At 39.0% G+C, this 25,314-nt stretch overlaps 1 long non-coding RNA gene across 4 annotated transcripts in view; it reads left to right on the forward strand.

Moving 5' to 3' along the window:
• LOC116463105 (uncharacterized) overlaps positions 1-25,314 on the forward strand; it is a 280,319-nt gene that overhangs the window by 165,359 nt on the left and 89,646 nt on the right. For all 4 annotated transcript variants that reach the window (XR_009211992.1, XR_009211991.1, XR_009211993.1 and 1 more), the window contains exon 4: positions 5,571-5,746. This is a non-coding gene — a long non-coding RNA (uncharacterized LOC116463105). The remainder of the gene's footprint in view (positions 1-5,570; positions 5,747-25,314) is intronic.

Below are 25,314 nucleotides of genomic sequence, written 5' to 3' on the forward strand. Positions count from 1 at the left end.
ATGACATGGAAAATCATTAAAGAGATTGAGGCAAAGAGCATGGTATATCTAAAAGGATTATTCTGAGTACTGTAGAGTAAGAAGAGATCATAAGGTATAAGGAGTAAAGCAAGGGATCTAAATGGGAGGTTATAGGAATAATCCAGGCAAGGGATAACAGAGACACAGACTAGCCTGCCAGCAATAGATGTAAAAAGTTTTCAGATTCTGGATATATTTTGAAGACAAAGCCAGTAGGATTTGCTGAAAAATTGAATTCAGGATGTAAGAGAAATGATTCAAAGATAAAACCACAGATTTGGGTTTCATAATTTGGAAGAATGGAGTTGCTACTAACTGAGATGGAGATGACTTCAGGCAGAGCAGTTTTGATGGTGGATATTGGCCATTTTATTGGCCATGTTAATTTGAGATGTCTGGTATACATGTAGAGATGTGACATGAACAACTGCATATAGGTCTGTGTTTCAAGAAAGAGGTCTGGCTGGGCAAATAACTGCCAGCTGACAATATGTAGTTGGTAGTTAAAGCCACAGGACTGAAAGAGATCACCAAAGAACTAAAAATTACAGCATTCCAGTATTCAGAAATTGTGGATATAAGATCCCAACAGATAAAATTCATAGGCAGAATTGAAGTCTATGTGCATAACTATGTCAACTACTGTCAAGTCAAAGAAATAAAAGACAAGGTCAGCACGGTGGCTCATTCCTGTAATGCCAGCACTTTTGAGAGGCTGAAGGAGGAGAATTCCTTGAGCCCAGGAGTTTTAGACCAGCCCGGGCAACATAGTGCAACCTCATCTCTACCAAAAATTAAGAAATTAGCCAGGCACAGTGGTATGGTGTACACCTCTAATCCTAGCTACTTGAGGGGCTGAGGCAGGAGGATTTAAAAAAAATAGTATGACAGCATATCCTATGTCACGAGACTTGGAATAAATCTTAAAAAGCAACTGTTTTTCTTGAGAATTGACCATATAGGAACTTTTGGATTTTGATAGTTGTGTTAGTTTATTCTCCACACTGCTATAAAGAAATACCTGAGACTAGGTAATGTATAAAGAAAAGAGGTTTAATTGGTTCATGGTTCTATGGGCTGTGCAGGAAGCATAGCACTTTCTGCTCTGGGGAGGCCTCAGGAAACAAACACTCATAGTGGAAGGCAAAGGGGAAGCAGTCACATCTTACATGGTGAGAGAGAGAGAGAGAGACAGAGAGAGCGTGAGAGAGAGTGCTACACACTTTTAAATGACCAGATTTCAGGAGAACTTACTCACTGTTGCAAGGACAATACTGTAGGGGAAATCTGCCCCCATGATCCAATCACCTTCCACCAGATCCCACCTCCAACATTGAGGATTGCAATTCGACCTGAGATTTGGAGAGAGACACAGATCCAAACCATATCATTCAACCTCTGGCACCTCCAAAATCTCATGTCTTTCTCATATTTCAAAATACAATCATACCTTCTCAACAGTTTCCCAAAGTCTTAGCTCATTTCATCATTAACTCTAAAGTCAAAACTCTCTTCTGAGACAAGGCAAGTCCCTTCTGCCTATGAGCCTGTAAAATCAAAAACAAGTTAGTTACTTCCAAGATACAATGAGGGTACAGGCATTTGGTAAATACCCCCATTCCAAAAGGGAGAAATCAGCCAAAATAAAGGGGTTACAGGCCCTATGCAGTCTGAAACCTCAGGAGGGCAGTCATTAAATTTTAAAGCTCAAAAATAATCTCCTTCGATTCCATGTCTCACATCCAGGGCACACTGGTGAAAGGAGTGGGCTCCCTGAGCCTTGGGCAGCTCTGTCACTGTGGCTTTGCAGGGTTCAGCCCTGAAGCTGCTCTTAAGGGCTGTTGAGCGCCTGTGGCTTTTTCAGGCACAGTGAAAGCTGTCAGTGAATCTACCATTCTGAGGTCTGGAGGATGGTGATCCTTTGTACTCAGCTCCACCAGGCAGTGTCCCAGGGGGGATTCTGTGTGGGACCTCCAACCCCATATTTCTCTGCATTACCCCAGTAGAGGCTCTTTCTAAAGCCTCCATTCCTGCAGCAGGCTGGACATCCAAGCTTTTCCATACATCCTCTGAAATCTAGGCAGAGGATCCCAAGTCTCAACTCTTGGATTCTATGCACCCACAGGCTTAACACCACATGGAAGCTGCCAAGCTTATGGCTTGCACCCTTTGAAGCAGCAGCCTGAGTATGTGGGCCCCTTTGAGCCATGGCTGGACCTGGAGCAGCCAGAATCCAGGCAGCAGTGTTCCAAGGGCATGCAGGACAGTGGAGGCCTGGGTCTGGCCCACAAAACCATTCTGTTCTCCTAGGCCTCCCAGCCTGTGATGGGAAGGGCTTCTGCAAAGGACTCTGAAATGCCTTTGAGGCCTTTTCCCCATTGCCTTGAATATTAACACTTGGCTCCTTTTTTCTTATGCAAATTTCTGCAGCCTGATTAAATTCCACCCTGAAAATTGACTTTTTTTTTTTTTTTTTCTACCACATGGCCAGGAGGCAAATTTTCCAAACATTTATGCTCTGCTTCCCTTTTAAATACGTTTCAGTTTGGGGTTTTTTTTTTTTTTTTTTTTTTTTTTGAGTGTATGCTGTTAGATGCAGCCAGGCTATACTTGAATGCTTTGCTTCTTATAAATTTTTTCAACAAGATACCCCAAATCATCACTCTTAAGTTCAAAGTTCCACAGATCCCTAGAGCAGGGGCACAATGCAGCCAGGTGCTTTGCTAAAGCATAACAAGAGTAACTTTACTCCAGTTCCCAATAAGTTCCTCATTTCCATCTGAGACCTCCTCAGCCTGGACTTCATTTTCTATATCACTATTACCATTTTGGTCACCACCATTCAACAAGTCTCTAGGAAGTTCCAAACTTTCCCTCAGCTTCCTCTCTTCTTCTGAGCCCTCCAAATTCTTCCAACTTCCAGTTACCCAATTCCAAAGCTTCTTTCACATTTTCAAGTATCTTTATAGCAATACCCCACTCCTTGGTACTGATTTTGTGTATTAGTCTGTATTCACACTGCTATAAAGAAATACCTGAGACTTGGCAATGTATAAACAAAAGAGGTTTAATTGGCTCACAGTTCTGCAGGCTGTATAGGAAGTAGAGTGGATTTTGCTTCTGAAGAGGCCTCAGAAAACTTATAATCATTGTAGAAAGTGAAGGGAAGCTCAGGAAACAATCATGGCAGAAAGTGAAGGGGAACAGCTACTCGGAGAGGCTGAGGCAGGAGAATGGTGTGAACCCAGGAGGCGAAGCTTGCAGTGAGCCGAGATTGCGCCACTGCACTCCAGCCTGGGCGACAGAGCGAGACTCCGTCTCAAAAAAATATATAAAAATAAAAATAAATAAAGTCATGTTCATCAATAAAATTGTCAGGTTTCTGTGTAGTTCAGTCTTGACTCAACACAGAGTTCAGCAGGCCTGGCAGGCATTTGCACCTGTCTGGCTGGAGCAGGAGCAAGAGCGTGAGAAAGGGGAGGTGCTATACACTTTTAAATGACCAGATCCCTGGAGAACTCACTATTGTGAGGATAGTACCAAGGGGAAAAATCCATCCCCATGATACAATCAACTCCCACTAGGCCCCACCTCCAATGTTGGGGATTACAATTTGACATGAGTTTTGGGTGGGGACACAGGTCCAAACCATACCAATAGTCTTATTCTGAGAGTACCTGAAAATCTCCTGAGACCCATTATCAATCTCAGGACTACAAAAAATCAAAGTCCTGTATTCATTCATGAAAATCAGTCATCAAATACTATTTTATAAGAAGTAGTCATTTAATTTGATCAAGCTTAAAGAGTTCTCAGGGAGGAATCTCAGGCAGAATGTCACCGTTGCATCTCTTCATCTGAAGAAAAAGATTGGTTTAAGAATGTAGTACAGACACTACAGCTGCCATAAAATGGAGTGGTCCAAATTTACCAGGTTTCTTTCTACCCTCAGTGGTAGGAAGCAGTCCGTTTAGTTGATTTTCTTGTAGAGCCATGTCTCCAAATATGCCACAACTACCTGTATCTAGATTGAGCTTAGCTTTGGTAAAAGAAACAAGACCTAATTCTGATGAACTTGTTCTTCTACGCATTCTAACCACAAAACAGCTGGGACTCAATGTTGAAATATAGTAGTTTAAAACTTCCATTGACTTAGAGGGAATGTTGGTCGACATAGTTTATAGAAATAATAACGATAAAAATCACTCCCCAAATTAAAGCCAACCTGGATTATTTCAAAGTTTATTCCTTTATTGTTTCACTGCTACCCAACTCCAAAGCAGTGATAAGAATTTGAGATAATCTGAGGTCTTAACTTATGCCTGACTTGTTTGCCACATAATAAATTTTAGGTATTAAATATATTGCTATTGTTTTGGGGGCATTATCAGTTTTTACACTTTCTAAACAGTCACAGATGCTTATGGATGTGGATACCATGTGAAGAGTTCATCTCATTTCTCATAGTTTCAAGGAAGACTGGATTTAATCTTTTCCAGGGACATACCCAGAGAAATTCCCATAGCCTTAGTGACTAACCTGATTTCTCTTGAAAATAAAATCTCTGATGATAGGAAAAGCTCCCCCATTGTTGATCTCTCATAAAAGCTCCAGTTGCATCCACCCCACCCTCAGTGTACTTCTGATGAGGTGGTGGTTGAGATGGTGCAATAAAGATCAAAGGCATTAGGCCACATTTCTAAGAGAGCCATTTGTTTTTGGCACTTTGTAGGATTTGCTTATTTTTACTTACAGGAAATTTTATATCACTAAATTTATGTGGTCATGTTATTTTTAAGAATATATATAAAAAGAATTACATAACTTTAAAAATATACTCTGCTTTTGTACCACCTAAAGTCATCTTGCATAATGGAAAATAGACCTAGAAAGTGTCAGTTCAGCCATGTCCTCAGTGCATTGATCTCCTTTGCAGATTAGCTGTGGATTATCAGGTTAGTTCAGTGCATTGATTTCCTTTGTAGGTTAGCCCCACTAGGGCTGTATCTCAAACATCAATGTCTTAGCTGTAAAGTGAGGATGTTAGGTCAGATTAAATTCTAAAGTCATGTTCAGGCCGGGCACGGTGGCTCACGCTTGTAATCCCAGCACTTTGGGAGGCCGAGGCGGGCAGATCACGAGGTCAGGAGATCGAGACCACGGTGAAACCCCATCTCTACTAAAAAATACAAAAAATTAGCCGGGCGTGGTGGCGGGCGCCTGTAGTCCCAGCTACTCGGAGAGGCTGAGGCAGGAGAATGGCGTGAACCCAGGAGGCGAAGCTTGCGGTGAGCCGAGATTGCGCCACTGCACTCCAGCCTGGGCGACAGAGCGAGACTCCGTCTCAAAAATAAAAATAAAAATAAAGTCATGTTCATCAATAAAATTGTCAGGTTTCTGTGTAGTTCAGTCTTGACTCAACACAGAGTTCAGCAGGCCTGGCAGGCATTTGCACCTGTCTGAATACCATTACATACCTTCTCTTTAGCCTTCCCTCTTCTAGACTGGATGTCCCAGTTCATACTTCCCTTTGTGTTTTTCATGTACAGTAATTCAGCATTTCCAGTGACACCTTTCTGGCTGTGCTTCAAAGGGAAGATGACGCTAGAGCTGGCAGCACGACCAGCACTGTGTAAATCACCCAGACAGACAACAACACAACATCCATGAATAGACGGCAGAGTTAGCAAGAAAAAATAGCTTGGAGGATGGAAAAACCCCAAAGGTGTGAAATCTCTGGCTTTTTTTCCATTTTATTTAGCTTTGCTTATCATTATTTTTCTTTTCTTTCCTACCCATTTGCCTTTATGTTCTAAGATGTAGTAGGAATCTTTAGTAGTTATGGATCATAATTTTTGAGTCCACAAGCAGACATTATCTGATTTAATAAAAAATTGGAAAGGTGGACCTTAGCCATTCAGAACAACTTCTTATTAGCAAATCAAAACTCTAAGCAAGAGTCTTAGAGCAGGGCCAATAAAATGAGAAAGGCCATGTATTAGAAAGTTAGCTCAGACCTCCAGAGTCAGCCTCACCTACACTTCTGACTTAGGCCAGGCTACAGGTAAGCAGGATAAACAGGAACATCTAGTTCTTTGTTTTATTCATAAACGACTTGGATAGGAAGTTGTCTTGTTAGAACATGCCCCATGTTTCCATCATCTTCTCTTAATATTGATTACACCCAACAAAAAAGACAGTAGCACTCACAAGTTTTCAGCATAATAGAGAAAATGGGGTGTCACCATTGTAATGGATCTGATGCATAGCTGGCCAAGTGTTAACACTGCCTGGGGGATATATTTTCCCATGGACCAGGCATACTGCATGCTTTTCCCCATTTCTAATCAAGGGGATGTCTGTGATCATTAGATCTAAGTAGATAAACATATTGTCCTCAGATGCAGAGTTTCATGTCCTTCCTGGACTCATTTCTGCCCTTGTGTAAATTTACACAAAATGGTCTCCTTGGTTACTGCAGCTTGCTGTATGTAAGGTTTTTCAGTGACTGCAAATCTTTGGGATTTTTCAACATTTAGGTAATTACAGATTCTTCTATAAAGGGGATGTGTTCACTTAATTTTTTTTTGTATTCAACTTTAAGAGGTACATGTGCAATTTTATTACATGCATAGATTTTATAGTGGTTAAAATCAGAGTGTGTAGGGTATCCATCACCTGAGTAAAACACATTGTACCCATTAACAACTTATCTTCATCCTCCCACCAACCCCTTCTGAGTCTCCAGTGTCTATCACTCCACTCTACATCCACATGAACAAATTTTTTTAGCTCCTACTTATGAGTGAGAACACGCAATGTTTGTCTTGCTGTGCCTGGCTTGTTTCATTTAAGATAATGACCTCCAGTTCCATCCGTGTTGCCGCAAACAACATGATTTTATCCAGTTATGGCTGAATACTATTCCATTGTGTATATACACCACATTCTGTTTATCTATTCATCCACTGATGAACACTTAGGTTGATTCTGTATCTTTGCTATTGTGAATAGCACTGCAGTACACATGCAATTGCAGGTGTCTTTTTGATATATTGATTTCTTTTCCCTTGGTTAGATACCCAGTAGTGGAATTGCTAGATCAAATGGTAGTTCTATTTTTAGTTATTTGAGAAATCTCCATACCTTTTTCCATAGAGGCTGTACTAATTTACATTATCACCAATGGTGTAAAAGAGTTCAGAAGTATTTTCTTTAAATCCTGGCCATCTAGCTACTGTGTAGGCCTAATTGACGTTTTCTCTTGATCCAAAATATATCCATCTTTATATTGCTTTGCTACTAACTTAAAAAGGAGGAAAATAATCTCACACTTATTTCTAGATAATTTATTCATTCATTTTTTAACAATGAATGCGTATTTTGTAAAGACCTCTTCTGTAATCCAGGCGCTGTTCTATGTGTTGGGGATGCAGTGGTAAGCAGAAATAACCATTCCTTACTTGTGAGGCTTAACATTTTAGTTGGGGTCTCATGCTATGAACTTACTGTTCTGCGTATTGCAAGTATGTTGGTCTTCAGTGATTTGTAAACACAATAATCTGTGAGAATATTAATGGACACTGATTATTCAGAAAATAATTGGTTATCATGCCGAATGCCACTATTTATAATAATTATTGTTATTTATAAACTCCTAGTGTATGTGTGCATGTATCTGAGCATGTTTAAAAAGAACTGAACTGTGTGTCATGTGTTGTCAAGTACCTTCACAGGAGTATGAATTTAGGTGAGGATTTTGTACAGTTATTAATTGCTAATGAATTCATCTCAGAAGTACAAATGATGCAATGCATATGTTTATATATATATATGAGAACCATTAAGAGTTACATGAGTAACTTAATTAGTTGAGAAAAACAGTGGCTTGTAAATAATGAGTGAAGTGAAAATTAGCCAGCAAGAGTGCTAAAATAGAAATTTTGTCTGTTTAGCTTCAACTTTATTGTAAGAAACCAATAACTCAATTTGCACAGTTTTCCTTCATAACTTCATTGGAATAATGGTTGGAGTCACTTGTGTCTTTTGCCATCCCAAGGGGAAGTCATTTTGCAGATGATAAAGTTATATTTAGACACTATGTAAATTTCTTCAAATTTTAGAGAAAAGGAAATTACTACCAGCCCAATTTAAAATAAAATGCCTTGACTGCTTTTATTTCTTGGGGAATGTCAAGTGGACTCTGAAACTGTAAATATCCACTGGCTGAACTTGGTAATTTAGCAAAACCACCCAGATAGATTTGTGTTAAAAACACTTTCTTACACAAAAAAACTGACTAGAATCACATTTATTCATGAATGTTATCACTAACTACTAATTCCTGCATTAACTTGTCTTGTGTGCACTGCGAAAAGTGCAACCTTAAAGGAAAAAAGGAAATTTCTGGCTTTTATATGCATATGAGACAGTTGTTTAAAGGAGAAACATGTAAGCATCAGTGAGATTTTTTAATAAAATGGCCAAGTTTGAGAATGTTTTCTTATGTCTCAATTGAAAATATAAAGCCCGCTTTGACTAAGTAGAGGCAAGGTCATGCAATCCTATGGGCTATAACCATTTAAATGTGGACTAGAATAGAATATTTGTCTGAAATGAGTTATATAACAGAATATGTGATTGCAATTTTGATCCTTCTAAAATCTGTGCTTTTGGAGAAAGGTGATTGTCAGAGTGAGTGCAGTAACTCTCTACCTGTTATCCCAAGTTTCAAGAAAATAGGTTGATAAGATTCAGTGATATTACAGGGGAAAGATCTGGTAGCTGTGATAATTATCCTGGCCGTGCCCTTTGAAGATTAGGATGGGAATGGCAGCAACCATCAAATGAATGGCTGGCAAAATTAAAATTGATGACCACATTACACTGAAGCTCATATATTATACTCAATGAAAGGAACCATGCCATACAAATAAGAAAGCCGCAATTTCTGCTCATTCCTAATTATATCTCTTTTTTCCATCTGTTTCTATTCCAGCACCTTAACTCATTCTAGTAGAGAAAGAAATAAGTTTCTTTAGGATTTAGGAGCCAATTTTAGTGCTTTTTAATGTAAAAAATGTAATACAAATGTGAAATAAATTCTACCATTTTTGACTGAAGGGTCACAAGGCCATTGGAAATATAAGAGGTTGTGAAGGTTAGTGCCATATATGGAGAAAATATGGTTCTTGATCCAAGACACTGATGTAAGATTTCAGACTTTGATACGCCAAACACTGTCCCTAGGCACTGACAGGTTTGGGGCCCACAAGAAATTAACCCTTTATTCAAGGTTGGAAATATGAAGTCAAATGGTTTCACCTCAGGAAGGAACCGTATTTTTTTCCAAGTCCAAAGCCAATAAATGGATGGATAGACAAGGTGCTTTCAAGTTGTAATCAACAGGATTACACAGTGGAGAGTACTTACTGGGGAAGTGAGGGCCACTTTAGTCTGAGGTCAGTGAAAGTAAGCCTGTGATGAACTAGTATCAGGGAAAATGAGAAACTCAGTACATTGTCATTGGTTGATGCTATAACAGAATGTGTTGCTACAGAGACCTGCCTGTGGAAGATCAGGGTGTTGTGTGTGCTGTTTACTATGATTTTCCATAGAGCAGTGCTCAGTTCTTAACCTCCATTCAACAAACATTTGCCCCACAAACATACATACTTATTTTATACATTTTGATGATTGTTTTCTATTTCTATTCCTCATTTCTCTTTTCCTTCTGGGATTTTTAAACTATCAAACCTGGCCTCTTTAGCTTCCCTTTCCAATAAAGCCTATGTTAGTTGTATGTATTACTGCAGAATAACCTCATGGTTTTTGCTTGGAATACTTCTTCTTGCAACCTGATATATCAAGACTTCCCTGATTGGTTTAGTTAGGACATGGCCACCTTCCCTCTAGACTGCCACAACTCTTTGCCAACTCCTCTGTTATGGCACTTAACACAATTGGTTGAAATTCTGTTTACGTTCCTGTTTCTCTAACTAGACTATAAACCCTTTGAGAGTAGGGGTCTTCTCACCGATGCCTGGTTCAGTAGTATGTAGTGGGTTCTAAATAAATATTAACTATGTACTGGCTAAAATTTTTATATTCACTGAATAAAAGAATGAATGACTATAAGAAAGGTTGATTGTATGACAGCACTAGGGCTATGCTGATTAACCTAAGTAGCTGAACTCCCTTAGAGCTAAGATATTCATAAGGAATTGATAGCACATTTTTCAAGCATGTAATCTGCTTAGAAAAGCTGAGGAATAAAAGCAACAAATCAATACTTGAGAAGAGTCCGAAGGCTAATATTTTCTGATGCTTAAATGCATAAAAACCTGAGTCAGAAGAAAAATTAGAAAATTACAGAATGGAAGTGACCTTAGAAAACATTTAGACAAACTTCCAGAAAGAATATAAATTAACTATCCTAAGGCCTCACGTGTGGTTATTGGCAGAAGGCCAAAATTCCAGTCTCTAAACTCCCAATCCTGGGCAGTTTTCTCTATTCTGACTGCTGTGACAACTCCATTTCAAATGCTCTTGCATCCAGCATGAAATGCAGATAATGTGTTTCTCTTGTTTTTTGCTCTCATTGAATAATTTTCAGCAGCTCCTCCGATTGCTTTTTCTTTTTTGCCATGTCCTGCTGTGTTCACCCTTAAAGAGGACATCTGGTCATGTAGCAAAGAGAATTATTCAGTACTTTTTTCCAATATCCCCTCGGTCAATCAGTCAACAAGTTATTTATTGAGCACTTGCTGATGTGAGCAACACAGGGCTAATATGATAGAGTTGGCTGCTTTTAAACTCACTGCATCAATTAAATAGCACTTTGCAAGATTTTGACTTGGCACACCTCAAAGGACAATATTTTTCAAGGCCACTGTGAACTCTGTAATGGGAAGCTCACCCAGTAATTTCACATGGAATCATGCATTTTGGCCTCATCCCCAGTGTAAGCTTAAAGGCTGTCAGATACAAAGCATCCAAGACCAAATTCTGTCCTCAGATGTTCAAAGACCTTGTTCATCTGGTCTTTACATATTATGACTGAGAATGAACACCCAGAAAGCAGTAGAATGAGAAGGACATTTCTTTTGTCAACATGAAGTTTTGAATGTTTCCATAAATTTTGGATTAGAGACCAGGATACAGTGGGAGTAAGAATGACCACTGGGAGTTTGTGACAATGTTTGCTGATATTTTGTCGTCCAAATACCCTACCTTCTGTGACTCAGGCTTCAATGGACATATAAAGAGATTAATTAAACCTTTTGGAAAGAGGTGTTTCCAGTAACTCAACTCATTAAATCACACTGCTCAGTGCACTGGGCCTGAGGAGGTGGTTGGCTTGGGAGGAGTGGTGATGTAGGGCCATGACCACATCACAAGCCGCAGGTGACTCTGGAATCTGAGTAAGTCTTGGGGTTACCCTGGCATTTGACTCAAGATGGGAAAGCCAAATTTTCACGTGGGTGTTCTCTTCCAGTTCAGTGGACAACATTTGAGAATGAACTCAACCCAGGATAGTGTTGCCAGATAAAATATAAGACACTTAGTGAAATTTGAATTTCAGGTAAACAACAAATAATTTCTTAGTCTAAGTATGTCTAAAATATTGCATCAGACATATGTATTTTTAAAAATTATGTTAAAATTTAGGCTTACTTGTAATTCAGATTTACCTGGGTATCTTGCATTTTTTATTTGCTAAATCTGGCAATCTTAAATCAGAACTTTCTGTCTGTCAGTTACATTATAAGCAAGAAGCAGCTTAGGGTGTTACTGTGAGACTTTCTGTGGATTCCATCTTGCATAGCTCTGTAAATTAGTCATAATTCATCTGGCAGTACAAGTTTAGCAAGGGCAGCTCTTGGTCAACACTTGGATGGGACACTACCTGGAAAAAGCTTTAGGGGCATTACTGCACACTGGTTAATAATGTAAGTTTGGAGTCAAGTGACACGAGTTTGAAACCTGACTTTGCACTGCTAGTTATATAACTTAGGGCCAATTACTTAACCTTCCTGTACCTCAGCTGCTTCGTCTGTGAAATGGGGATAATGGTATCTAACCTGAAGTTATAAGGATTAATGGAGAAGTACACATAAAGTGCTTGGCAATATCACAAAAACTGTGTAAATATTAATTATTTTTGCTTATGAGATCCAGATAAACTTCTGGATATATTTTTACTTATTGTAAAGGTTAAATTTAGACTGCTTATATGTAACATTAAACTCAAGTCACCAATTTTAAATTAATTCATTGCATAAAAGGGTTTAACTTAATCATATGTTCCTGAGTATCTGCTTAATCAAACCATGCTGTAACTATTTTAATTGCATGACTGTACACAGAACCACTAGAGTCTCCGTGTTATTCAGGTTTGTCAATTTCTACTGTAATATCACACCAGGGGAATAAGAATGTTCCATGAAAAAGATCCAAGGAAAATTAAAAACTTTTAAAATTATTTTTAACATAAGTAAAGCAATATCAAAAGTAAATGTCTCCATGAAGTCCAGGTACAGTTTATATTAAATACGTCTGTTCTGAAAAGAGCAATCTCCTGAAATCATGAAGAAAATGTGTGATGACTCTATCAATATGAGATCAGAAAATAGAAAATATGAGATAATGAGTTCAAGAGCTTTTAAGGAGGAAAATAGACTAAAAATTTGCTGAGCAAGAAAACTAGACATTTTAGATAATGTCTCAATATAATCATGCCATTAAATGGCAAAGTATAAATACAATTTAGAATTCCATCTTTGGTCTATGAAAGAAGACTCATTCCACCCAATCTTTTAGTTTTTAATCAGCCATAGTAAATTTTTTCAGCTTCAATTGAAACATAAATGAAAATATAATACCATTTACATATAAATGAAATTATATCCAGTTATAGAGTAATTGCTACTTGAAATTGGAGAAAACAATAACATATTTCAAAAAGTCTGGAAAAGGGAATTTTGAAGAAGACCTACTCAGAATTGAAAACCCATCGACCAACGCCAGCTGCGTCTATAGGCCTGGTGTCCAGTGGCCCCTTGTGAGTCTGTGGGTGCACTATTCCCAGGGAAACTTCAGTTCTTACACACATCTTTTCAGCAAAGGGCCTCTCAGAGCCATGAGAGGGGCATATTCAAGCCCTGATACCCAGGGGAGAATCCCTAGTGTAATGATTCTTCTGGGATGGGGCTAGGTTTCCTGGTGCTACTGTAAGAGCTTCCAGGGAAATATACAGAGACCCTGGGGTAGTCCTTCAACTCTTGCAGAGGAGCCTTCAAATGCTAGCCTCATTGCTGATGAGCAAAGAGGCAGAGTTACTAGGATGAGGTCAGGAGATCGAGACCATCCTGGCTAACACGGTGAAACCTCGTCTCTACTAAAAAATACAAAAAATTAGCCGGGCATGGTGGCAGGCACCTGTAGTCCCAGCTACTCAGGAGGCTGAGGCAGGAGAATGGCTGAATCTGGGAGGCGGAGCTTGTAGTGAGCGGAGATAGCGCCACTGCACTCCAGCCTGGGTGACAGAGTGAGACTCCGTCTCAAAAAAAAAAGGATACAATTGAGATAAATACATATAACGTACATAGCATCACATAGAAGGACTCATTGAGCGTTTGCCTGTTTGCATGGCTGGGCAGAATTCTTGCTCTTAATCAGGTCTCAGGGCCTTTGTCCTGTACTCCACAGAGGGATTGTGCAGGCCTTTGTTTTCCACTGGAATTGATTTGAATTATTTACCTATGTGGTACCTGATATGCTTCAACCCAGTTCTTGAAAACAAAACAAACGTGTATGTAAAGCTTCTTTGGACCTTTGAGTAAGAAATTTGGCCTATTTTTATGTGCCAAGAGGGAAAAAGATGAATACTTAATGGATTCCATGGCTTTTTGTGAGTTGTGTTGTTTGGAATAAATTGAAAAAAGTTTTAAGCAAGCTGTTATGGCTTATAACTGGATAAATGTAGCAATCTAATACCCTCTTTTATCCAGGTTCATAGGAAGTGAAGATGGTTTCCTATCTGCTGATACTCTCTGGAAAACTCAAACCACTTTATTATTAATTTTTCCAAGGCAGCTATACATATACTTGCTTGTGATCCTGTACTTAAGCCTAGTCTTTGGTAAGCAGGTATGCGAAGATGACTAAAGTAAGTGGCAAATACTGCAGGTGAGAAAGCTATAACAAGAGCAGTGTGGACTAGCAGAGAATCCAGGAGGAACTAAAGCTTACATGGATGTCCATAGTGAAAAGCCGTAGGAGATGGCCACCTGAACCCAATGCATCTCTTATAATTAATTTCAAATAAGAGTGTTAGAAAACATATTTCTTTCTGTTCTCTGGAACAATGCTATATTGGACCAAGCTATCCAACAAATCTGTTAATAATTATAAAATATCTGAAGCACTTTGTATTTGCAATAAAACATATAAAAGTGCCTTGTATTATTTTAACCAATAAAAAGGAAAGAATTTAAGTAGATTTTTATGTACCCTGATATTTAAACCTACTCACACTGCTAATTTGGACCTCAAATTTCGACTTGAAACTCAGTCTTCATTTTTTTCTTTTTTGACCTCTATGTAACTTCCTCTTTGGTCCACATCTCTCCTGGTTTATGAGGCAGAGTTTCAGACAGATGACCTGAGTTGGCAGATCTACTTAATGTGGTCCTGTAAGGTGGGGACTTTATGTTAAGGGACTGTGGAGTAAAAGATAATTAGGAATTGCTTAGCAACTGGGAATAGAGGTGAGTGCAACCTCATCTGACAGATGAGGGAACTTAGAGCAATTTCAATCAAAATGCCAAAGGGAAATTTTGGGTTGGTTTGTTTGGTCTTAAAGTGATCGTGGATTTAAAAAAAAAAAAAGAAAAAATAGTGAAAACAGCCAATTTTTTTTTAAATGCCAGGATTTCCACTGTCATATATTAAAACATACAATAAAATTTTAATGAAGACTGTGACATTGACCTAAGAAAAGACAGAACAATGGAATAGAATAGAAAGCCTAGAGCCTGATGTTTATGAAATGTTACTGTATGATAAATATGAGTTGCTAAACAATGACAAAATGACACATCATTAATACATGGTACTGCGAGAATTAATTACCATTCAGAGAATAATTAATTCTAAAACCTCATGTCATATATCAAAATACAATCCAAATGAAAAATTGACTCAAAAATAGTAAAAATATAAGCAAATGAAAAAAATAGCTGGATATTTTTGGGATAAAGTATATATCCACCCCTTCCAAAAAAAAAAATAGATGATTTCTCCCTGAAGTTTCATAAGACAATAGCTGCCATACATAAAATAAAAAGATCTCTTTAACACATAGATTTTGTAAATTAATGAGAAAATAAATATAATTTTCCATAAAGGCAGAAACCAATAAGCTATCTGTTTCTCAGGCCTCCCCCCACCTCCACAATGTTCATTTTCCTCAATCTAGCCCACTGTCTGGCACATTATAAACACTCAATATAAATGTGTTGAATGAACAAATGAATTATTGAAAAAGATAAATATCGCACTAGAAAAAAGTTTGAAGAGCAGTTACAAAAGAAGAAATATAATAATTCATAAATATAAGAATCTCTAACCTCACTAGTAACCAAAGAAGTGCAAATTAAAATGCAATAAGATAGCATTGCCTGCCCTTCAAATTAGTAAATGTTCATACAGTTTAATGCTCAGTGTTTGAAGAGAATGATAAAACAGATGGCAAAATTATAAATTTTTATCAGCTTTTTAGAGGTTTAATTATATATATCAAAAACTGTAAAGTATCTTTATCTTTTGATTAAGAAATGTATTTTAATGTAATTATTAGAGCTATTCAAGGAGGTTTGGGAGTAAAGTTATGCATTGCTTTATTATTTTTTGAAGATTGTACTTGATCTGTATGTCCATAACGTAGGGTTATTTAAAATAATTGCAATGCATGAATAATGAAATAATAAGCAGCCATTAAAATTGAGTTTTAGAGATTATTTAGTGTTATGAGGAAATGATTAGGGCAGATAATGCAAAAATAGCAAGTTAAAAATAAATTCTAATTCTCGAATGTTGTTTTCATTGTGTTGACTACATCATAAAATTATAATAATGAGTGGATTCAGTTCTGTGAATTCCATGGAATTCCAGGGAATTCCGTGAATTCCCTGAGATCCAAGGGAGGCATTATGTACAACCTTGCCCTATCCGTTTTTAAAAAGTATGTTTCATAGAGAAAGATTGTTTCAGCATATGTATACACAGTAAGAGTGGTTACCTTTATGAAATGGGGCCAATGCGGATTTTATCTATTTAATATTCTGATGCATTTTTTTAAAAATCATCTTATAATAAGTTGAATTACCTTTATATTCAGAAAAAAAGCACATTTTAAATTAAAAATTGAGTTCCTCTAGGTTGTTTAAATGCTCAGTGGAAGGTTGAAGAATCTTCCAGAAAGAAGAAAGGAGCCTCAGAGACAGAGACAGAGACCTATCTCCCCAGAGGAGGTGGAGACGGAGTGAAGCCTGACCGTCTGGAGTCGTTCTGCTGAGAGAAAGCCTGGTTGCTGTGGCGCATGCGCGGCAGGCTGGAAATGATACCCTGTGGGTTTGGTGCTCTGTTCTGCATTAATTCAGGCTCCAGGCTCCAGGCTCCCTACATCTCCTGTAAGGACCAGGGGAGCTGGCAGCTGCAGGAGAAGGGGGATGCGGGGGCCATGGAAATACAAATTTTCACAGCAGCCGAGCCCAGGCAGAGAAACCCTCCCTGTGAAGTGAGTTGAATAGTGTCCTTCCCCCATACCCCCCAAAAACTGACGTCCACTTGGAACCTCAGAATGAGACCTTATTGGGGAATACGGATTTTTGCAGATGTAATGATTTGAGGATGTCAGGGTTAAAATGATCAGACTGGTGTCTTTATAAGAGGAAAGTGAGGAAGGTTTGGACACAGAGGCACACAGCATAGAAGGCCAGGTGAAGATGGTGGCAGAGGTTGGAGTGATGATGCTACCTCAAGCTAAGGGACACCGGGAGCCACTTGAAGCCGCAAGAGGCAAGGCAGGATTCCCCGCTAGAGCTTTCAGAGGAGGCGTGACCCTGCCAACACCTTGATTTCAGAATTCTGGCCTCCAAAATTGTGAGAGAATAACTTTCTGTTTTGTTAAAGTCGTCCAAGTTGTGATAATTTGTTTAGACACACGCAGGAAACTAATACAGCCTGGTGAGATGGTAAGGCTGGGTAAAGTCCAGGAAACAGGCTTTCCAGTGCTTTTTAGTGGCAAAGTTCCTCATCACTATGGTTGTGAAACGGGATAGCTCTATCCAGTAAACTTGCTCTGACTTCCTGTCTGGTGTTGGTAGCAGGTGATTGATATCGTCCTTGTGAGTAATGAGTCTTAAATTGAGTGGTGCCTCCATTTAAGAAAAGGTTAATGCATGTTTCTGAGTGCATGCTTCTTGAATGAATTTGAGAGATATTCACTAGAGACATTGAAGTAGGTACTAGGCACAGACAGTGACCTCATGGCGTTTTAGCAAAAGGAAAACCAGTTCTCCTCTGAATTTTGGTAAGGTGCTTTTATGTGGCCTGTTGGAAAAGGCAAAGGAGAAATCTCTGAGAGATTTTTTTTTTTTTTTTACCAAACTGGGCTGTGAAATCCAAGTCTGAGATTCACTGGCCTCTTGTGAAGCTCTCTGACAAGGCATGGAGGTTTCGAAGAGGAAAAAAACTCTCCCTCCTCCTATGTTAGAAGATGACCTTCCATTCAATTCTTAGTAATTTAGACAGAAGAGAGGCTGTGGAGGAATTCTTCTTTCTCTGGCGCTGTTCTTGCCATCTCTCACAGGTAAATTCCCAAAGAAGACCTGATGTGTATGTTGGATGATAAACAATTCAAGCAAAATGAGATTTCAGAAAATTCTGATGTCCATATTTAAGGTTCATCACCTTTAAAAAAATTCTTAGTGATGAACACTGTTTATAGTGTATCAGGGAACAGTGTGAACCTGTAGCTTTGTAGGGGTATTCACTGATGCCAAATGAATCCTGCGGCTGGTAGCTTATTTATGGCTGTGCTATCATCTTAAGCAGAACACAGAGAAGCAGCTATTGCACAAAGGGTTAGGAGCTTCTAGGGCATTATTCATTGACAATAATCCACAGCCTGCTATGAACAATGCTGCATGCTGTGCAAATATAGCAAGAGTGCCTTCATAAATAATGCCAGAAACACTAGTGGTGCCAAGGCAGATAGAATATATCGATGGCAAGTTAATGTGTTAGGCCCCTGGGTTTGCTTAATTATATAGGCTGATTTACCATAGGCAAATGAAGAAAATTGCCTTAGCTAAATGCAGATTTGGGAGTCCATAATCCTGTCTCTCTTCCCTACCCCCAGGCTTAAGATAGATCCTTCTAATAATGATGCAATTTGCTTGGCTCCCCTGAATTCTATATTCTTACAAGACACAGTGCTGTTGTTCTCATTTTGATGATGAGAATGGAATGTGTTTTCTCTTCTTGTAATTATCTTCTACAAGCAACCAAAATGGATTTTGAGCTTGTCCAAAGATGTCAACATCTGCTTATTTTCAGGCTGTTTGTCTGCATAGGAGGTAGTAGTCTAAATCTATTTCTCAATTTATGCAAAATTGCATCACCCACACATTCAGGCCATATTCCTGAGATGGGAAAATGGGAGATAAGTTTACTTATAGGGAATTTCTCTCTAGAATGTGATCATGTATCACATGTTTGAAAGATAAGAGAGAGAGTTTTCATGGGGTTGCATAAGACAAAGGTGAATTTTTCTCAGAATCATACCAATGACAAGGTGGTAGGCAGAATAATGGCCCCCTACAGATGTTCACATCCTAATCCCTGGAGCCTGTGAATATGTTATGTTACATCACAAATGACATTTTGCAGGTGTTATTAAATTCAGCATCTTGACATGGAGAGGTTATCCCGGATTATCTGGATGAACCCAGTATAACTATAATGGTCTTTATAAATAGAAGAGGGAGGCAGGCCAGTTAGTGTTAGACTGATGCACCATGAGACTCAACTGGCCATTGCCGAGTTTGAAGGTGGGCACGAGGCTACAACACAAGGAATGTGGGCAGCCTATAGAAGCTAAAAAAGGCAATGTATCTTGGCTGACACTTCGATTTTAGCTGAGTGAGACTCACGTCAGACTTCTGACCATCAGAACTGTCAGATAATAAATGTGTGTTGTTTTAAGCCATCAAATTTGTATTTTTTTTACAGCAGGATTGGAACTAATACAGAAAATAATAAGTAACTCATACCATCACCTCTGTCTTAGTCTATTTAGTGTTGCCATAAAGAAATACCTGAGGCTAGATAATCTATAAAAAAAGAGATTTCTTTGGCTCATGGCTCTGCGGGCTGTATGAGAAGCTTGGCACTTTACAAGAGGCATCTGCTTCTGGAGAGGGCCTCAGGCTGCTTCCACATATGGCAGAAGATGAAGGGGGAGCCAGTGTATGCACAGATCACATGACAAGAGAGGAAGCACCTCCACCTCTGAATGGGAGGTACCAGACTCTTTAACAATTAGCTCTTTCAGGAACTAATAAAGTAAGAACTCACCCCCAGGGGAAGGCATCAATCTATTCATGAGGGATCTGCTCCCATGACCCAATTACCTCCCCTTGAGTCCCACTTCCAACACTGAGGATCAATTTCAGCATGAGGTTTGGGAGACAAACATATAAACCTTAGCAACCACTATGAAGAAGATGATCTGGTTGAGTTATTCAGTTACGTTAAGGGATGTTTTTAACTAAATGATTACTACATACCAAGCATTGTGCTTTTGCATTGGTGATGTATCAGCAAATGACATATGAACATTCCTTTATTCTCAAAATATAATATTGAGTTTCTACCATTTGCAAGGCACTGTTTCAGGAGAAACATGCGTAAGATAAGATGAGAAAGATGAGATTTCTGCCCTTACTTAGCTTATGCTCTTGTATAGGAGAAAACAAATAATAAGCAAGTGAATAAATAAGGTAACTGCAAATTGTGTTTAGGGCTATAGACAAAATTACACAAGGCTAGGTGATAGAGGTTAATTGAAGGAAATCTCCCTTAGGTTAGTGGCATAGGGAAAGCCTCTATGAGAAGAAGAAGTGAAGGGCAAGAAGGAGGCAGCCCTAATAAGCTCAGATGTGGAATGTCCCAGGCTTAAGGGAAAGAAAGGAAAGGCAAAAGCCTAGAGATGAGCATGAGCTTAGGGAACATGAAGAACTGAAGGTCTGTGTGAAAGGGGAGTAGTGTGCATCGTGGAGAGACTGGTAAAAGATCACTCAGGGCCGTGTTAAGGACTCTGGCCTACGAAGAATAAAAATGATTCTAAGAGAAATGGGAAGGCAATGGAGGCATTTAAGCAGAGTGGCATGATGCAATTGATGTTACACTGTATTGGGTGGCCTTGAAATAATTTAAAGTGCTTTTATGGTATTATTTGAATTTTGAACCTAAAGTGAATTTAGATATCATTAGCTACATTATTTTTTTCTTAATGGAAACTGGTGCCCACATTGGTTGATTCACTTTGTAGCACGCAGATCTCTTTGTGTGTATCTCTAGTTGCTACTGTTTTTATTGTGCTGCCTGCCCAACATGTGTGCTCAGTTTCACTAATTTTTCTTTAGTATTGGTTCTTCTCTCTTTTTTCCCCCTTTTTAAATAAAATCAGTTGGGAACCAAGATCTGCTTTATAGGGACTAAAGAATTTCACAACTACTAGAACTGGACTCGAATTAGAAAGAAAGAGTCTGTGAGAAATAGAATCTCTACTGGGCTCTTTGTGAACTTATACTCATGAATGGCTTACTGTAGTTCATTCATACTGTTTTATGAAATAAGTTATTTCTAGTAACAACCTGCATAACCTTTTGATTTTTTTTCTTTTTATTTGATGAAGAGAGAAAAGGATAGCACTGAAAATTGGAGGGTTGGCTGTTGCTAGGCACCAAGCTGACATTTGGGAAGTGGAAACGAAACCCAAGAAGATTTAAAAAATAAACAAGCATTTTAATCTTTAACTGCAACTCCAATGATTCAAATTAAGTTATCTGATTACTAGTATTTCCCAGACTTTTAACAAGAGAATTGGGATGCTATTTTTGAACTATCAGTACTCTGTTGTATTTATCAGCACAGTTATTTTTGCTCCTAATATGTTTGTCAGAGTCACTGAAATTTATAATTTTTAGGTTTAGTGGTTAGAGGAGTAGACAGTTGTTTGCAAGACAAAGTCAAATTTATGTCCTTTAAATTTCAATTGAGTTGGCTTGAATATTTTCCTAAAGAGATCTTTGAAATATAGGTAAAATTGAATAAACAATTGACTCATTCCATGATCATTGGTGTTTTTGTCCACCTCCATAAAGAGCTTCATACCTTTGACCTCTGAAATAATTGATTCAGACCCTGAGAGATGTCACCAATTGCATTTCCTTTCCTCCGAAACATTCCCTTTTCATTCATGGCTGTTCTGAAAGAAAGGCATGGCTTCTCTCCTAAGCTCTGTGGAGCCTTAGTAATCTCTGTGATAGATGATGCCAGCTTTGTGTACTGATGTGTTTATAGTCATAATGCCAATAATAAATGAGGTAGGCCTAACTCTACCAAGAGGAGCAAAAACTGGACACTGTGTAACTTTGCAGAATTAGCAACATGGGCCCGTTACACACGGCAGCACTGTGCAGTTGTTGGAAGTGCAGCCTTCAAAGACAACTGCTTGTATTGGAATCTTGCTCTTCCATGTACAAGCTGTGTGACCTTAAGTAAGTCACTTATCTTCTCTGTGCCTATGTCTTCATCTTTAAGAGGGAAAATTAATAATAGCTACCTTATTGTTATTAAGATGATTAAATGAGATGATATCTGTAAAGCTCTTAGAAAAATGACTGACATGATAAATACTAAATAAATGATTTGATAAATCAAATAACATACAAAGACATACATGTGACTAATCTGTCACCAGATCATAGTATTTTCTTCCACTTTTCTCTCCTATTTTCTTAAACTACACCTAGAAAAAGGAGCGATTTAAATGTTTCCAAAAGACAGTCTTTATGAATAAATAAATACACACATCATTCCTATTTATAGAAAACCAGTCCTTGCTTTGCACGGTTCTCAAATACATGAATTTAAGTTGCCACGGTTTGTTAAGATGGTCCTCCAACAACGTGGCTCCAATGACAGTTACCATGGTATATTAACTGGATAATTACATAAAGTACAAACTTCCTGTTAGCTCTTCTGTCCACACCCATTATACAAATGACAGATTTGCATCATGATCACTGACCAATTTTGTCACTTCTTTCAAAACTTGTCAGTGATTGATTACTGAAAATCTGTTTTCAGATCACATACAGACAGCAAAATGTGTAGTTGTGTTGCGTTTTACACAAATGGATTATCAACAGAGTAAACTGACCAACAAAAATGAAAGTGTAACAAAGAAACAAAATTTGGGAGTGAACTGAATGAACATAAATGGAGCTAAGAAGAAATAGTTGTTACTGGCTCCCATTTGAGACATTCTAGATCTGCAGCCAGAGGGCCTTAATGAAGGTGAATTTATCTCCATAAATGAAGAAAGAGGTCGTGGCAAAAAGAATAAAGCTGTTATAGATGACATGACATTTTTACATTAAAAGAACTCTCAGAGGTATTTCATGACATTGAGAGCACAAAGGATGACATGTTTGAAGCTGATCAAAACTTAGAAAGCAGAGTAATTCCCCAAAGCAGGAAAAATGCTCCCTCTGTATCTTAAGTTACACATTGATGAGAAAGAGAAGGCAAACACTGTTCAAATGACTTTTGATGAAAGTATGAAGAAATAATTTCAACTCACTGTGGCTTTAATATATTAATATAAAATTTCCAAATCAATATATGTCAATAATATCAAATGATCTACCAAAGTAATATCAAAATGTAATATCAATATATTTCTGTTGTACTAAATAAATTTTAGTTTTACTATTTGTTGCATTTTCTATACATTTATAAACTATGGTAAGAGTTTTTAATTTTTGAGAAAATTTAAAGGTCATGGAACAGTTGTAGCTTTTTTAAAATAGATTATTAAGATCTCTTTGTATGGTTTCAGCTTGCAGGATCATTATAATGGCCCTGCACAACCATGAAAAGTTAGGACTACTTGTACTATTTTACAGGCAATGCTATCCCAATGGGAGGAGTGGAAAGATCATCCAAGGAAAATAGCTGTGCTGGTTGGGGAAGTGGCTGGCTGGTTCAAGGCTGTGCTGCCTTGAAAACAATAAAGGTTTCACTTGAACAAATGGTAAATTTTCCTGTCCTTGGGATATTTTTTTATGCCACTTTTAATCACTAAATTGTGTCAGAAAACATCATTCATTTGGATTGCCCAAAATCAGAGATTCTCCACATAGATCAATTTACCTGCAGTCAGCATTCTCATTTCCTGATCCTATATTTTTCATGGGAATAAGTAGAAAGTGTCTTTCTTTTTCCTTCAGCAGTTCCAGAGAGCATATTATTAGACATAAAGTATATGCTCAATATAGTTATGAATGTGTAAAATCCCATGATAAAGGGCACTGAATGCCAATGTTCCTCTGAATGAACAGAGAGAATATTGCCATTTTATCCAACTTTAGAAGGAATACACAAACAAATCCCTGGGCAAGATGGCTGAATAGGAACAGCTCCAGTCTGAGGCTCCCAGTGAGACCAACGCAGAAGGCAGATGAGTTCTGCATTTCCAACTGAGGTACCCAGTTCATCTCACTGGGACTGTTAGACAGTGGGTGCAGCCCACAGAGGGTGAGCCGAAGCAGATTGAGGCATTGCCTCACCCAGGAAGTGCAAAGGGTCGGGGAACTCCCTCCCCTAGCCAAGGGAAGCTGTGAGGGACTGTGCTCTGAGGGATGGTGCTATCCAGCTCAGATACTACGCTTTTCCCACAGTCTTTGCAACTCACAGACTAGGAGATTCCCTCAGATGCCTACACCGCAAGGGCCCTGGGTTTCAAGCACAAAACGGGGTGGCCATTTGGGCAGACACCGAGCTAGCTGCAGGAGTTTTCTTTTTTTTCATACCCCAGTGGTACCAGGAACACCAGTGAGACAGAACCATTCACTCCCCAGGAAAGGGGGCTGAAGCCAGGGAGCCAAGTGGTCTTGCTCAGCAGATCCCAGCCCCACAGAGACCAGCAAGCTAAGATCTACTGGCTTGAAATTCTCGCTGCCAGCACAGCAGTCTGAAGTCAATCTGGGATGCTCAAGCTTGGGGTAAGGGTGGGGGTGGGGGGCGTCTGCCATTACTGAGGCTTGAGTAGGTGGTTTTCCTCTCACAGTGTAAAAAAAGCCACCAGGAAGTTCAGACTGGGTGTAGCCCACCACAGGGCCACAAAGCCACTGTAGCCGGACTGGCTCTCTAGATTCCTCCTCTCTGGGCAAGACATCTCTGAAAGAAAGGCAGCAGCCCCAGTAAGGGGCTTATAGGTGTAACTCCCATCTCCCTGGGACAGAGTACCTGGGGGAAAGGGCAGCTGTGGGTGCAGCTTCAGCAGACTTAAACGTTTCTGCCTGCCAGCTCTGAAGAGAGCAGCAGATCTCCCAGCACAGTGCTCGAGCTCTGCTAAGGGACAGACTGCCTCCTCAAGTGGATCCCTGACCCCCATGTATCCTGACTGGGAGACACCTCATACATGAGAGCTCTGGCTGGCATCTGGCGGGTGCGCCTCTGGGACAAAGCTTCCAGAGGAAGGAGCAGGCAGCAGTCTTTGCTGTTCCGCAGCCTCTGCTAGTGATACCCAGGCAAACAGGGTCTGGAGTGGACCCCCAGCAAACTCCAGCAGACCTGCAGAAGAGGGGTCTGACTGTTAGAAGGAAAATTAACAAACAGAAAGTAATAGCATCAACATCAACAAAAAGGACTACCATGCAAAAGCTCCATCTGAAGATCAACAACAGCACAGACCAAAGGTAGATAAATCCACAAAGATGAGGAAAAACCAGCACAAAAGCTGAAAGTTCAAAAACCAGAATGCCTCTTCTTCTCCAAAGGATCACAACTCTTTGCCAGCAAGGGAACAAAATTGGGTGGAGAATGAATTTGATGAATTGACAGATATAGGCTTCAGAAGGTAGATAATAACAAACTCCTCTGAGCTAAAGTAGCATGTTCTAACCCAATGCAAGGAAGTTAAGAACCTTGATA

Source organism: Hylobates moloch, unplaced genomic scaffold (genome assembly GCF_009828535.3).
Source record: "Hylobates moloch isolate HMO894 unplaced genomic scaffold, HMol_V3 SCAFFOLD_27, whole genome shotgun sequence".
Taxonomy (NCBI): Eukaryota; Metazoa; Chordata; class Mammalia; order Primates; family Hylobatidae; genus Hylobates; species Hylobates moloch.